This window comes from Dama dama, chromosome 26 (assembly GCF_033118175.1).
Source record: "Dama dama isolate Ldn47 chromosome 26, ASM3311817v1, whole genome shotgun sequence".
Lineage (NCBI taxonomy): Eukaryota > Metazoa > Chordata > Mammalia > Artiodactyla > Cervidae > Dama > Dama dama.
The window spans coordinates 51,511,524-51,525,658 of NC_083706.1; the positions used below are offsets into that span (position 1 = coordinate 51,511,524).

The 14,135-nt window shown below is 39.9% G+C and overlaps 1 protein-coding gene and 1 non-coding gene across 2 annotated transcripts in view; one reads left to right on the forward strand and one right to left on the reverse strand.

The window, feature by feature from the left end:
• PRKN (parkin RBR E3 ubiquitin protein ligase) overlaps positions 1–14,135 on the reverse strand; it is a 1,218,605-nt gene that overhangs the window by 648,158 nt on the left and 556,312 nt on the right. The gene's annotated exons all lie outside the window — the stretch shown is intronic.
• On the forward strand, positions 9,306–9,438 carry LOC133047386 (U11 spliceosomal RNA). The gene has a single exon (XR_009690747.1). It is a non-coding gene; the product is annotated as a U11 spliceosomal RNA (small nuclear RNA).

A 14,135-nucleotide genomic window follows, 5' to 3' on the forward strand; every position in this document is an offset into this window, starting at 1 on the left:
GTATGTGAGTCTATGGGGTCACAAAGAGTCGGCTGTGACTGAGCGGCTGAACGATAGCGACGATGTGACAGATATTTTGCTGGACTGGAGATAAAACACTGAACAAGTCTTTTATATTTAAATGGATGAAAGTGATTGAAGAAATAATACATATATTTTTTTAGGGCACTTAGGAGGAACCCCTGATCTAGACTGTTAGAAGTACTCAAAAGTACAAAGACTTGTTTACACTGAGACCTGAGAAATAATTAAGGATCAGAAATGAAAAGGAAAATTCCACAATAGAAAAAGTTTTGAGCAGGGAAAACAGAACCAGTCACCACCAACCACTAGACTGGTTGTGGGATATGTGTATACTTTCAATGAGATAATATCAATAATCAATCCATGCATAATCATTTACTTTGGTGCCTCCTAAAGATATTAATCTACAATACTTGATATTAAGATTCCACTAAAATGTTTACTTTGAGGACTTCCCTGGTGACTCAGCTGGTAATGAATTTGCCTGTAATGTGGGAGACCTAGGTTTGATCCCTGGGTTGGCAAGATCCCCTGGAGAAGGGAAAGGCTACCCACTCCAGTATTCTGGCCTGGAGAACTCCATGGACTGCATAGTCCATTGGGTCGGAAAGAGTCGGACACCACTAAGCGACTTTCACTTTCAAAATATACATTTAAACGTAATGAAATGCAAAGTACTGATTTCAAAGGGATGGGGATGCCAACATGACAAAGTGTCTTTGTACTTTTGAGTGAGATTGACTGGATTTCAAATCCAACAACCATTACCAGATATGTAACAAAAACTGTGTGTGCTAATCACTCAGCAGTGTCCAACTCTCTATGACCCCATGGCTAGTAGACCACCAGGCTCCTCTGGCCATAGAATTTTTCAGACAAGAATACTGGAGTGGGTTGCCATTTCCTTCTCCAATAGATCTTCCCAACCCAGGGATCAAACCCAGGGCTCCAGCACTGCAGATTCTATACTGTCTGAGCCACCAAGGAAGCCCATGTCACAACAAGGAAGTTAAGTAATCAGAACATCAGTTTTTTACACATTATGTTAAAAAATGTAACAGCTGTACCTATATCATGATGAAAGTGAGAGAGTGAAAAAGCTGGCTTAAAACTCAACATTCAAAAAACGAAGATCATGGCATCTGGTTCCATCACTTCATAGCAAATAGATGGGGAAACAATGGAAACCGTGACAGACTTCATTTTCTTGGGCTCCAAAATCACTGCAGATGGTGACTGCAGCCATGAAATTAAAAGATGCTTGCTCATTGGAAGAAAAGTTATGACCAACCTAGACAGCATATTAAAAAGCAGAGACATTACTTTGCCAACAAAGGTCCATCTAGTCAAAGCTATGGTTTTTCCAGTAGGCATGTATGGATGTGAGAGTTGGACTATAAAGAAAGCTTAGCACTGAAGAATTGATGCTTTTGAACTATGGTGGAGAAGACTCTTGAGAGTCCCTTGAACCGCAAGGAGATCCAACCAGTCCATCCTAAAGGAAATCAGCCCTGAATATTCATTGGAAGGGCTGATGCTGAAGCTGTAGCTCCAATACTTTGGCCACCTGATGTGAAGAACTGACTCATTGGAGAAGACCTTGATGCTGTGAAAGATTGAAGGCAGGAGGAGAAGGGGATGACAGAGGATGAGACGGTTGGATGGCATCACTGACTCAATAGACATGAGTTTGAGCAAGCTCTGGGAGTTGGTGATGGACAGGGGGGCCTGGCAAACTCTAGTCGGACATGAATGAGTGACTGAACTGAACTGACCTCTAGTAGGGTTGATGGCTATGTGAAGTCAAGTACTTATGAAAGTGCGAAGTGTTAGTCACTCAGTCATGCCTGACTCTTTGCAAACCCATGGCCTACAGCCTGCCAGAATCCTGTCCATGGGATTTTCCAAGCAAGGATACTGGAGTGCTTTGCCATTTCCTTCTCCAGGTGACCTTCCTGACATAGGGATCGAACTGGGGTCTCCTGCACTGCAGGCAGACTTTTTACCAACTGAATTAGTTATTAAGTCAAAGTACTTATACACAAAATTTAATATCCAATAAATATTAGCAGGTACTGCTCAATAATTCTAATAGGAGAAAAATGGGATCATGGAAAGAACACCCCCAAAGGGCAGAGATTCAGAAGGTCTATGTTCTAGACGTAATTTCACTAGAGTTAGGGTGATCAATTTAGACACAGTTTAAACATCTTTATGCCTTAATTTCCTATCTGTAAACTGTGAGTAATAAGAGCTCACAATCAAAGAAGATAAAGAGTGAGGTAATTAATGTGAAAATCCTTTATAACTATAGCAGGGCATCCAGCTATTAGTGAGGGGAAAGCTGGAGCTGTGTGTATTTTAGACAGTCTAGTAGTAGAAAGCAGAGGATTCATAGAGCAACCTCCTTATTACTGCCCCAAACACTATGGCACATGCAAGGAGAAGAGATGGCGGATACATAATGACGCAGCTGCTGCTGGGATCAGCAATTAACCAGAGCGAGTGTCTATGCTTGTACTGATTACCCCGTGCTGCCGAGTTAACTCAACAGCTGTTTAAACAGAGTATCTCAGCTGGTCTTAAAGATTTTCCCCAAAAACTGGGGTATCTGTATCGCTTATGAGACATAATTGGGCCTGATTTGGTATAAAATGAATTTCCTTCCATTACTAAAATGTGTTTCATATCATAAAAAGCAAGCATTTCATCATCTAATACTCAGTAACATACTTTTCCCCTCCAAGGAAATTATTACAAGACAGAAACATCACATTTCTAAAAACAATCTGCATCGTTGTAAGTGAAACAACTTTTGGTCCACTGCACTAGAGCTCCGCTGAGTTTTGACACAGTCGATCACTGTCAGTATTTATTGAGTCTTTCATGTAGGGTGCCATTGTGCTAAATGCGTTAAATGTTAAACAACATGGTTATTCCTTCAAAATTTCCAGTTACCAAACTATTTCTAAATCACAAGATGCCCTCAATTACATTACCAAGTGTTGACAGCTCTGCTGCAGGCACATCACAGAGACAGCAGGATTTAAACAGCCGTGATTTTTTTTTGTCCTATTTCATAGATTTGAAACAATGGAGACAAATAAAGGCGTACAGTGATTCACTTTCATGCACTCTTAACATATTTAATTTAGGAGAACCATATGATTATCTTCATCTGTTCAAGTTCTCTTTACTAAGAATAATCTTGCCACTGCAATGGAGGGAAATTTGCTGCTGCTCAGATTAGAGGCAGTTTCAGGCCACATAATATGCTTCTGACTGTTGGGATGGTAGCTCTCATTTCAATTCAAGGCATGTGAATAGATTTGAATAACAACATTTATTATCATGTAAAGCTTCCTAGTTATCTCAGCTGGCTTTATATCTTGATAATTACGACTGGGACTGGACTATGCTTATTAAATGAGATAAGAAGTTTATTAGATTTCTAGTGAATGCCCAGATACGACCACCATCATAAAATACAGTTTTATGAACAACACGTCACATTTTGGTGTGTACTATACTACTCTGAATCCCCTACTGATTCTGAACACAATGAGCCGCTTTATTTTTCAAAAAAGGGAGAGGGAGAAATAATATAGGACGTGTTTAAATGATTAACAGACCACAGTTTAGTTCCGTTTTCTGTTGCTTCAGTGGAATGAACTGCCCATGAAGATGTATAGCAGGATGGGGTGACTATCTCGGTTAGTCCACAAAAGCTACACATTTTGTACAAATGGAGGTGATGCGTGCTTCCAGGACTTAACAGGGCAAGCAGCTTGTTAAGAACTGGACAAAGAGTATCCAAAAAAAAAATCATTTCCTGAGGGTGCTCAAGGGCAGTGAACTTGGATGGGCCTGGCCCAATCAGGCATTTGTCTCACTTGTAATGAATGGGCGGCTAGCTGTGCTGTGAACCTAAAGGTACTTCCGTGACTCCCATGACCAGGCATTTTCACTGCCTGCCAGCACTTGGGCAAGAGACATTACGCTTACTGAACTGGGTTTTGTGGCCTGAAAAGAGCAAAAATGGCTTAATAAAAAATATATATACATAATTTTTTTTAACAAAACCCTGAGGCCTCCCCAAAGCAAAAACTGACTCTTGGCCAAAAGATGTCAGATTGTCCTTGGACATGTATGTTGGCAAGGACCTTTTAAAAAAGCAATTAGTTTAATGCAAAATGAACATTTGCTCTAGTCCATAAAATTTACTTTGAGCCTTTTCATGTCAGGATACTTCTATCTTTTCCTTTCTTTCTCTCTCCATTTCCTCCTCCACTCTCTGTTACAATCCAGGTTCTATCACCTCTAAAAATAGCCTATCTATGCCCTAATGAGACAGTAGAGACAAAGTATTTATTCAATATTGAAAGTGAAAAGTGAAAGTGTTAGTCGCTAAATCAGGGCCCGTCCTCTGCAGCCTGGTGGACTGTGGACCGCCAGGCTCCTCTGTGTGTGGAGTTCCCCCGGCAAGGATACCGGACTGGGGAGCCATTCCTTTCTACAGGGGATCTTCCTGACCCAGGGATCAAACTCAGGTCTCCTGCATTGCAGGCAGATTCTTTACCATCTGAACCACCAGGGAAGCCCCACAAATTAAATCTGTAGCTATCTAAACTTTCTCAGGATTAATTCAAGTGGCTGGATTTCACACAGTTTTTTGAAGTTTCCATATCTTTCTGTAGGAAACCCCCTCCATTTTTATTTAACAGTTTCCTCCACTTTAGCTCAATATTTAATAAAACCAGCTCCTGTAAAAACCTCTTCTTTTTATGTCTATTTCTTTCATCAGGCGAAATGGGAAAGATTGTCATGGAAGGACAAACTAGATCTTAATGATAAATCATTCTAATTCTTAATTTTTTGACATAATACTACTTTTGAGAAATGCTTTTATCTCCCTACCTTCCTACCTTTGTCCAGAGAACTCGACCTCCCAATTGACCCCCTGCACCCCTCAATTGTCCATCCATGCAATTGTACACCTGCTCTTTCTGTGATGGTGTATGTAATTTTATCCAATGGGAAAATTGAGGTCACATCATTGTGGCTACAAGTATGCTCTGCATTCCCCACATGAGCTTCATCAGTGACCAGGCAGATCCTGGTACATGTTCATCCAACAACCATTTCCTTATTGGTTCAAAATGCAGAGAACAGAGGGATAAAACTAATTTATGTTCTAAAACCTTGAGAACCAACAATAGCAGTTGTTCTTCCCATTCAGGCCAGACACATATACAGACTGTTTTTTTGCTGTGGGGTGTCAACATGGCTTAATTCTTCCACTGGCTTAGATATTAACCAATTACATTCCTCTGAAATGCAAGCCTACTCCCACTACTGCGAACTCCCTGTATCTATTCCCAGCACACAGAAACTCCATCTCAGGGCAGACCTCCAGTGTTTCCACTGTGCCTCCTGAGTCTGACAAATGGCAGCTGTCTGGGTGTCCTGTTCATTCTACTGAAAGAATTAACATAAGCAAAATAGATGCAGCTTGTCAAGGCCTCTTGTCAACTAGCTGTGAAGATTTGCTCATCACTCCTTCAAAATAACCCCCCAACCTTCCTATTTAACAACAACTACAAGCTCTATAGAAGAAACCAACACATCATAAAGCAATTATCTTCCAATTTAAAATAATTTTTTAAAAATCCAGGATAGTTTATGACTGTTATTGCTGTGTAGTTGCTAAGTCGTGTCCGATTCTCTGTGACCCCAAGGACGAGAGCCCACGAGGTTTCTCTGCCCGTGGGATTTCCCAATCAAGAATACTCAAGTGTGTTGCCATTTCTTCTTCCAGGGGTTCTTCCAAACCCAGGCATCGAACCCTCATCCCCTGAATTGCAGGCAGATTCTTTAGCACTGAGCCATGAGGGAAGCCTAAGTTTATGATCAGAAAAGGAAATAAGGGCTTGCTTTAAAATATCTGTTCTTTTTCACAAGACTATATTTGTCTATAATAATTTGAAATGTATCTCAGACATCTGTTGGTTTTTATGTTAACACCTCAAATTGGCTTCATTTAAAAATGTATGAATGAGCCCACAGATCAAAGGTGCTTGGCTTCTAAAATTTAATTTTCTCTTATTTTCACAGTTTTAAGTCTCATAAGTTCAGTACGTCTACATGATTTGTTCAAATGCATTCCATAGCTTACTACTAGTGATTATGTTTCTTGAAATTAGTTGGCTAGCTAAGATGTGCTCACAATTGATTTTGACTTATGCCACATTAAGAAATTTATTCACAGAAGTAATTGCGACATTATTCAGGAATCAAAAGCAAAGGGAAATTCACGGCATGTTTCTTGCCCAAAATCATGCTCTGGTTTAAGGAAATATTTTCTCAAACTAATTCAGGTCACATCTGCTATCACGTTACCCAAGGCCAAGAAAAACAGTGATATTTTAGTCAGAAATTAGTGTAAACTTTTCCAGGTTTTGTAATAATGCTACGTTCCTGGACAATTTGGCAAGGTCTAGCCTTCTACCTCAAAATGACCAAGCATAGAAAAGCTATCTTGGGCATTCATCTTGGTAACTTATTAAAAATAATTATAAGTGCATCAGTTCAGTTCAGTGACTCAGTTGTGTCCAACTCTTTGCGACCCCATGAACCGAAGCACGCCAGGACTGCCTGTCTATCACCAACTCCCAGAGTCGACCCAAACCCAAGTCCATTGAGTCAGTGATGCCATCCAACATCTTATCCTCTGTCGTCCCCTTCTCCTCCTGCCCTCAATCTTTCCCGGCATCAGGGTCTTTTCAAATGAGTTAGCTCTTCGCATCAGGTGGCCAAAGTACTGGAATTTCAGCTTCAACATCAGTCCTTCCAATGAACACCCTGGGCTGATCTCCTTTAGGATGGACTGATTGAATCTCCTTGTAGTCCAAGGGGCTCTCAAGAGTCTTCTCCAACATCACATTTCAAAAGCATCAATTCTTCGGTGCTCAGCTTTCTTTATAGTCGAACTCTCACATCCATACATGACCAATGGAAAAACCTAGCCTTGACTAGACGGACCTTTGTTGACAAAGTAATGTCTCTGCTTTTTAATATGCTATCTAGGTTAGTCATCACTTTCCTTCCAAGGAGTAAGCGTCTTTTAATTTCATGGCTGCAAATAAAACCCTATAAATTTATTCAAGGGTATCTGCTTTGCTTGTGTGAATGAGATAGGGAATTGACAACTGGAAAAGATGGAGTATAAAGGATTACACAAGTTTCCAAATTAAGACTTAAAAAAAAGTAGAGCAAGATTTGATTTGATGGATTTATAACCAAATTATCCTTTATACCCTTTCTTCACACAAAATGACAAAGCCAGATGGGACCCAACCTTTCCTTTGAAATCTTCAGAGGCTGGCAAACTGGGAATTGTGAGCTCTGATAGTGGATGGCCTGGTGACCACGAAGGAAGTAGAAAAGTTATCATAAAATTCCCGAAGCTCAGCCTTCAGCCCTTTTTGCAAGGCAGAAATAACTGTTCAAGACGCAGTAACCTCTGGAGGCATCATTCTATTAGAACAAGGTCAAATAGAAGGTAAACGCCAATGTGCATGCACAGTCAAAATCTCTGGGAAATGGCAATCTGCTGGAAAGAATGGCATTCAGGAGCAACTAGGGATACAATTATACAATAGGCATATTTTCTAGCTCAAAAGTGAATTTGTATTGGCCAAGTCTTATCCTCTCAAAATTTATTGGATCTGTGTCCTCCTTTAAAAAAAATATTTTTAATTGGAGGCTAATTGCTTTAAAATATTGTGCTGGTTTCTGCCACACATCAACATGATCAGCCATAGGCATACATATGTCCCCTCCGTCTTGAATCTCGCTCCCACCTCCCACCCCATCCTGCCCCTCTCAGTTGACACAAGAGCCCCAGATTTGAGCTCCCTGCATGGTACAGCAGATTCCCACTGGCTTATTTCACATATGGCAGTGTGCATGTTTCAGTGCTCTCTATTTGTCCCACACTCTGCTTCCCTGCCCTGAGTCCACATTTCTGTTCTCTACATCTGTATCTCCTGCGTCCTCCTTTCTAGACCCAAATCCATGACCTTATGTGGATACCTCAAACTCTCTGCTGATGATTGCGATGCCTTGTCAACTACTGTCCTGCTATCCATCTCAGTTCCCTGAATGCCTTCTCCGCAAAGCTGTGGTGGTATCTCTCCAGACACAAATGAGAATCTGCGAGGCTTCTGCCTTAAGGCTTCCCGTGGCCGCAGCCCATGCTCAGGACATCTGGGGTCCCTGCTTCCTAACACGGCTCATGAAATCCTTTCTGCTCTGACCACTTTCCTCCCCTCACCCTAGCTGATTTTTTAGCAATTCCCTTCATGGAAACCCAAAGGTACACTTACAAAGAAACATAAAATTATATATTATTTTCAATCTTCCCAGAGCTTTAATCTGTTCAGAAAATCTTTGGCCTTTGAGTGTGTTTCAATTAAGAGGTCTTAGGACATGTTTAATAAGAATGTTGTGTTTATAGAGCCAGGATAACATTTAAGTTCCGTTAATTGGAATTAACGGAACTTAAATACAACAGATTCTAGTATTTCTTTATCAAATACTCTTTACTCTCTGAGATTGAATACTGCAAGTTCATAAAACTCTCCTTTGAAGTATTCTGGCAACTATATTCCCTGAGGATTCTGCCCCAGTTACTAAGGTTGGTGGAAACAGAAGTTTCTCTGTATGAAATAAAGATGTAGAATAATAACCATCATCCTACAGGTTTATTAGGATCTAGTGATTCAAGGGATGTCTAAAAGTGAATGCAATAGAAAAATACAGTTTGTAAAATAAAAGTACCTGAGTTCAAGACATAACATAATAAGGCGCGCCATTGAGCAAGTTATTTAAATTCTGCTTAATACAATGCTCTGATTTCTTCAGGTGTAATATAAGAGTTAATATCAGCTTTATATACACAAGTTTGTTGTGAGGATATAACAATAACAACAAAAATATGACAAGCATTTTTCTACTTTTAAAACACAGTGCAATGTTAGTTATTATTTTTCTTTGCATTAAGCCATACCACTAGATTCTTTTGCAAAATCTACATTATTAGAGTAGTGGTAACAATGCTTTGCATTGCAATTTAAAGTAGTTAAGGTTTTTAATTCTCAAAATGCAAACATTAATTTTCTTCAGATTATGAACTAAATGTATCTTTCTGCCTAGTAACTGAATATCAAATCTCCTTCAAAACCAACTTGCCTTTTTAGGAATTAAAAACAGTCACTATCAAAAAGGGCTTCTGTCGTGAGTGGCACATGTAGGGCAGCTCGTTTGCTCTACGTGCGGAATCGACATCAAGAGATTTCGGAAGCATAATTTTTGCTAATGGGGCAGCTGGTGATCGTTGGTCCTGGCGCCCCCCCAAAAAAAAAAAAAAAAAACAGTCACTATCCACTTACTCCTACAATAATTTGATGCTGGGGAAAAAAGAAAACAACAAAAAGTTGCCATTACTGTCTTTCATCTTCATCTTCCCTGGTGGCTCAGTGGTAAAGAATCTGTCTGGGATCTCTGGGTTGGGAAGATCTCCTGGAGCAGGAAATGCCAACCCCCTCCAGTGTTCTTGCCTGGAGAATCCCATGGACAGCAGATCCTGCTGGGCTATGGTCTGTGAGGTCGCAAAGAGCTGGACACCACTTAGTGACTAAACAACTGTCCTTCATCTTTAGAACTATTTATATTTCAAGGTAAAGCAAGGCCGACATACTGAGGTCTGTCTCTATGTGAAATGACACCATCTTAAAAACAGAGAAGTTTATATTTCTTCACTTCTTTGAGATTTAATGTTAAAAACTAATGGCAATTAAAATTATTTTTTTCCAAGATACAAAGAGTCTTAACTATAAGTGAAAATTTTAAAATAATTAAAATAATGAAATGTGTGTAAAATTCCAAAGAATAATAATAATAATGATATATATATATTTTTTCCACAGGAATCAACGGTATCAAATGCATTGTATTCATGCTATCCAAAATATCTGAATAGTTAGATCAACATTCCAACTTGCAAATTTAGAATATAATATATATGTAAAGAAAAACTCTGTTAAAAGTTTGACCGTATGTCTAATCATATATTGGAAAGGCAGCTACATGGACTTGACATCTGTAGAGTAGACTCCATGGTGGAAGAAGAAGCTAGAGTTTGGGTTCAGGGTGATACCATAGACTCAGGTTACTGGTTTCTTTTATCTTGCTTCTGGGAGATAATTTGTTCATATGACGGAAAACTACTGTAAATTATGGTTGCAGTGGGAAGATCCATCTCAACGGATCAGAGAGGCATCTAAAGTCCTGCCACTGTATTTAAGGTATCAACATTCAGTGTTATTTGTATGTTCAGCATAGAACGTATATGAAGATCCAAAAAGTCATGAAACTGAAGAAATTCATGAGCAGAATTTGACAGCTCTTACACTGTTGCAGGAGCTACGTAGATGACCTGAGATCTATCTGGTTCATTTATGTTTTTAGAAATGTAATTTATCCTAACGCTATATTCAATGAACGTGTGCATTGATAAATTTCCTGTGCTGTGCTAAGAGGAGTATTTTTGTATTCCAGTTACAAGTAGCGCAGCTTCTCTGCAGTGCATATTAAAAACTTATCAAGCAAGGCTTAATTATAAGCCAGAAGAAGTTTCCACAATAATAGTATATAAAAGCTCTCCTGCAAGAAAATATTCATATCTCTGGACTATCAGATAGCCTGGAATAACTACTACTAAATGAGACACCACTTCATGTGGAAATAGTCTCCAGAGTCCAACTTTTAAAAAATAGATCTAAATGGACATGTTATTTTTGGCCGACTCATTGGAAAAAACCCTGATTCTGGGAAAGATTGAGGGCAGCAGGAGACGGGGGTGACAGAGGATGAGATGGTTGGACGGCATCACTGACTCAGTGGACATGAGTCTGAACGAACTCAAAGATGTTGAAGGACAGGGGAGCCTGGCGTGCTGTTGGCCATGGGTGGCAGAGAGTCGGACGTGACTTAGTGATGGGACAACAATTGCTATAGTGGCACAGACTGGCTGTTCACTGTCCTATGCAAGTGGCTATGCACACAGACCCGGGCCAGCGGGAACAGAGAAACAGACACGGTAGGGGACAAGTCCAGATGGGACAGAGGACAGAGGTACTGAAAACTCCTGGGGACCAAAGAGTTGCTAAGTGTATGAGAACCAGTGCAAGCCTACCAAAGTAATTGTGATCATTTTATATTAAATACTATTGTGTCACATAGAATGGCATCAGATCCAAATACAAAGACAAGTGAGCTGAAATCAAGGGATGCTTATATTAAAAATCTACTGATTACAAGGTGTCAGTATAAATGACAGCTATTTTCATTAATGATGTACAGCCTTTGGTCTATACATGATTTCAAATAAGCAATACATATTTGATTTTTCAGTCATTCAAACATTTTTCAGGCATCTACTACATGTTAAGGTGGGTGTTAAAGACTCACAGGTCAATGATTAAAACGATTCAGTACCACACTCAAATATCCCATAATTTAGGGGAGGACATAAAGATACCAAGCTTTTGACAGTGAAATGTATAATAGACTAGGGCAACTCCCACCCATATCTGGAAGCTAGGGAAATGATACTGATTCACCCACACCCACACACAGGACAGGACTAGAGACGCAGACGTAGAGAATGAACTTGTGGACACAGAGGGAGAAGGACTGGTTGGGATGGATGGAGAGAGTGGCCCTGACCTCCATACCCAACAACAGACAGCTGGCGGGAAGCTGCTGCATGTACTGCACCAGGAGTTCAGCGCAGGGCTCCGTGATGGCCTAGGGATGGGAGGGTGGGGTAGGAGGAGGGGTCGAGAGGGAGGAAATCTATGTTTATGGAGAGCCGATCTATGTTGTCATACAGCAGAAACCAATATAACATTTAAAACAATTATATTCCAATAAAAACATAGCATTCCTTCTTGATCTTGTAAAGGATCACATGACCCTTCATGAGTGCTTAGATATGGATTATGTAAATCGCCAATAATACATCATTTGATATACAGTCTCCATCCTGTCTCTTGACGTCTAACAGGCAGAGCAGTTCTCAGAGTTTTCTAAGATGCTCTTCCTGAGTTAAAATCCTCAAATTTGGCTTGAATAAAGTTTTCCAATTCTTTCTTTAAAAAAAAGGTAAATGGTATAAAACATCTTTACCAGTTGGGGGTGGGTAAAATATTTTCCATTTATTCTCAACCTAAACCAGTCAAATTCCAATAAAATAAGCACTCACGTGGGTTTGCCAACAAAGGTCCTTCTAGTCAAAGCTATAGTTTTTCCAGTAGTCATGTATGGATGTGAGAGTTGGACTATAAGAAAAGCTGAACACCAAAGAACTGATGCTTCTGAACTGTGGTGTTGGAGAAGAGTCTTGAAAGTCCCTTGGACTGAAAAGAGATCAAGCCAGTAAAGGAAATCAGTTCTGAATACTGGAAGGACTGATGCTGAAGCTGAAACTACAGTATTTTGGCCAACTGATGGGAAGAACTGACTCATTGGAAAAGACCCTGATGATGGGAAAGATTAACGCAGGAGGAGAAGGGGATGACAGAGGATGAGATGGCTGGATGGCACCACCAACTCAATGGACATGAGTTTGAGCAAGCTGTGGGAGTTGGTGATGGACAGGGAAGCCTGGCGTGCTGCAGTCCATGGGGTCACAAGGAGTCGGACACAACTGAGTGACTGAACTGGACTGAACATGTGGGTTATATTCTTAAAATCAACTGGATAATTGGAATAAATGGCTGATGACTCCAGGCCAGGGCACAGCTTCATTTTATTGCTCTCATCACTGCCTACTCCTGACTAAGATTATTTTTGTAACAGAATTTTACCTGTCCTTTAAAAGTAGTTTGGACCTCAGAGATGAGAGATTATAAATAAAAGTAATTCAATGAAAACAGAATATGAAGTGCTGATTTTTAAAAAAAAAATTAAGTCAGTGCCTGAAAGAATCTCCATTATGCTACATCCATCTAACTAGTTCTGTTCATACTGTTTTTTTGCTGAGACTTTAGAAATTTCTCCACTAAAGCCCTTCTGTTGAGAATTTCAGTCATCAAACAACAAATAAGTAGAGAATGAGCTCACAGTTAATGCATGCCCTTTTTCTTTTAATAAAAACTGTACTCTTTCGCTGTCCTTCTTTCCAGTGACCCTTTAGCGAGTGCTTCTTTCTAAGGTTTACACTGAAGTCACCCCAGCCGGCACTCAACTATTTTCAATTTTTAATGAGTTCCTAGCTAGTCTGGACACCTCTCAAAACTCAGAGACTCCGCGTACCTAAGTGGAGTCTTTGTGTTAACAGTTCCGGCTGTTTGAAATCAGCGACGCCTAGGGTCATAAGTCTTTTTAAAAAGCAAATAAACAGATAATCTTTTTCAGAGTACACACAGCTCTAGAGCACACAAAAGTGTTCTGAGGCAGCACCTTTATTACAGTGGAGAGGGAAAAAAGAGAAAGAGATGGATGAGCAAACTGCTTAGCTGTTACCATGGTGGCCATGTCAGCACCACAAAACACAACCTTAAAAAAGGTGTGGCTTTTTTTTTTTTTTTTTCTATTTTTATAACAGATAAACCAAGTGCCAACCAAACTCAAATACTGAGGATTATGACTAAATCCCTGGACAGTGACCAGGATCCCAGGTAAGAGCTGGCCTACTTTTGGAGAAAAGTTGAGCAGGTGGAGGGCGCATCCATGTACAGACACATCCATGTGAATACTGGCAGCTTTTATTTTTTTTTCATCTGAAATGAAAATTTTATTTAAGGATTACAGAGTGGTAGTGATTGCATCCCTCTTGACTTTATGGCAGAAAATAGATTTTTAAAAATTTATTTTATACCACTTCTATTTAGAATTTAATCTCAAGTCTCTTAACTGAACCACTATTTATGTATTAACTGTAGAAAATCTGTCTCTCCAGCTAGAATGTATGCTCCTTGAGAGAAGGGAACTTTTTGGTCTGAACTTCAGACAGATTAATGGCTGCTGGGTATGCAATATGTGCT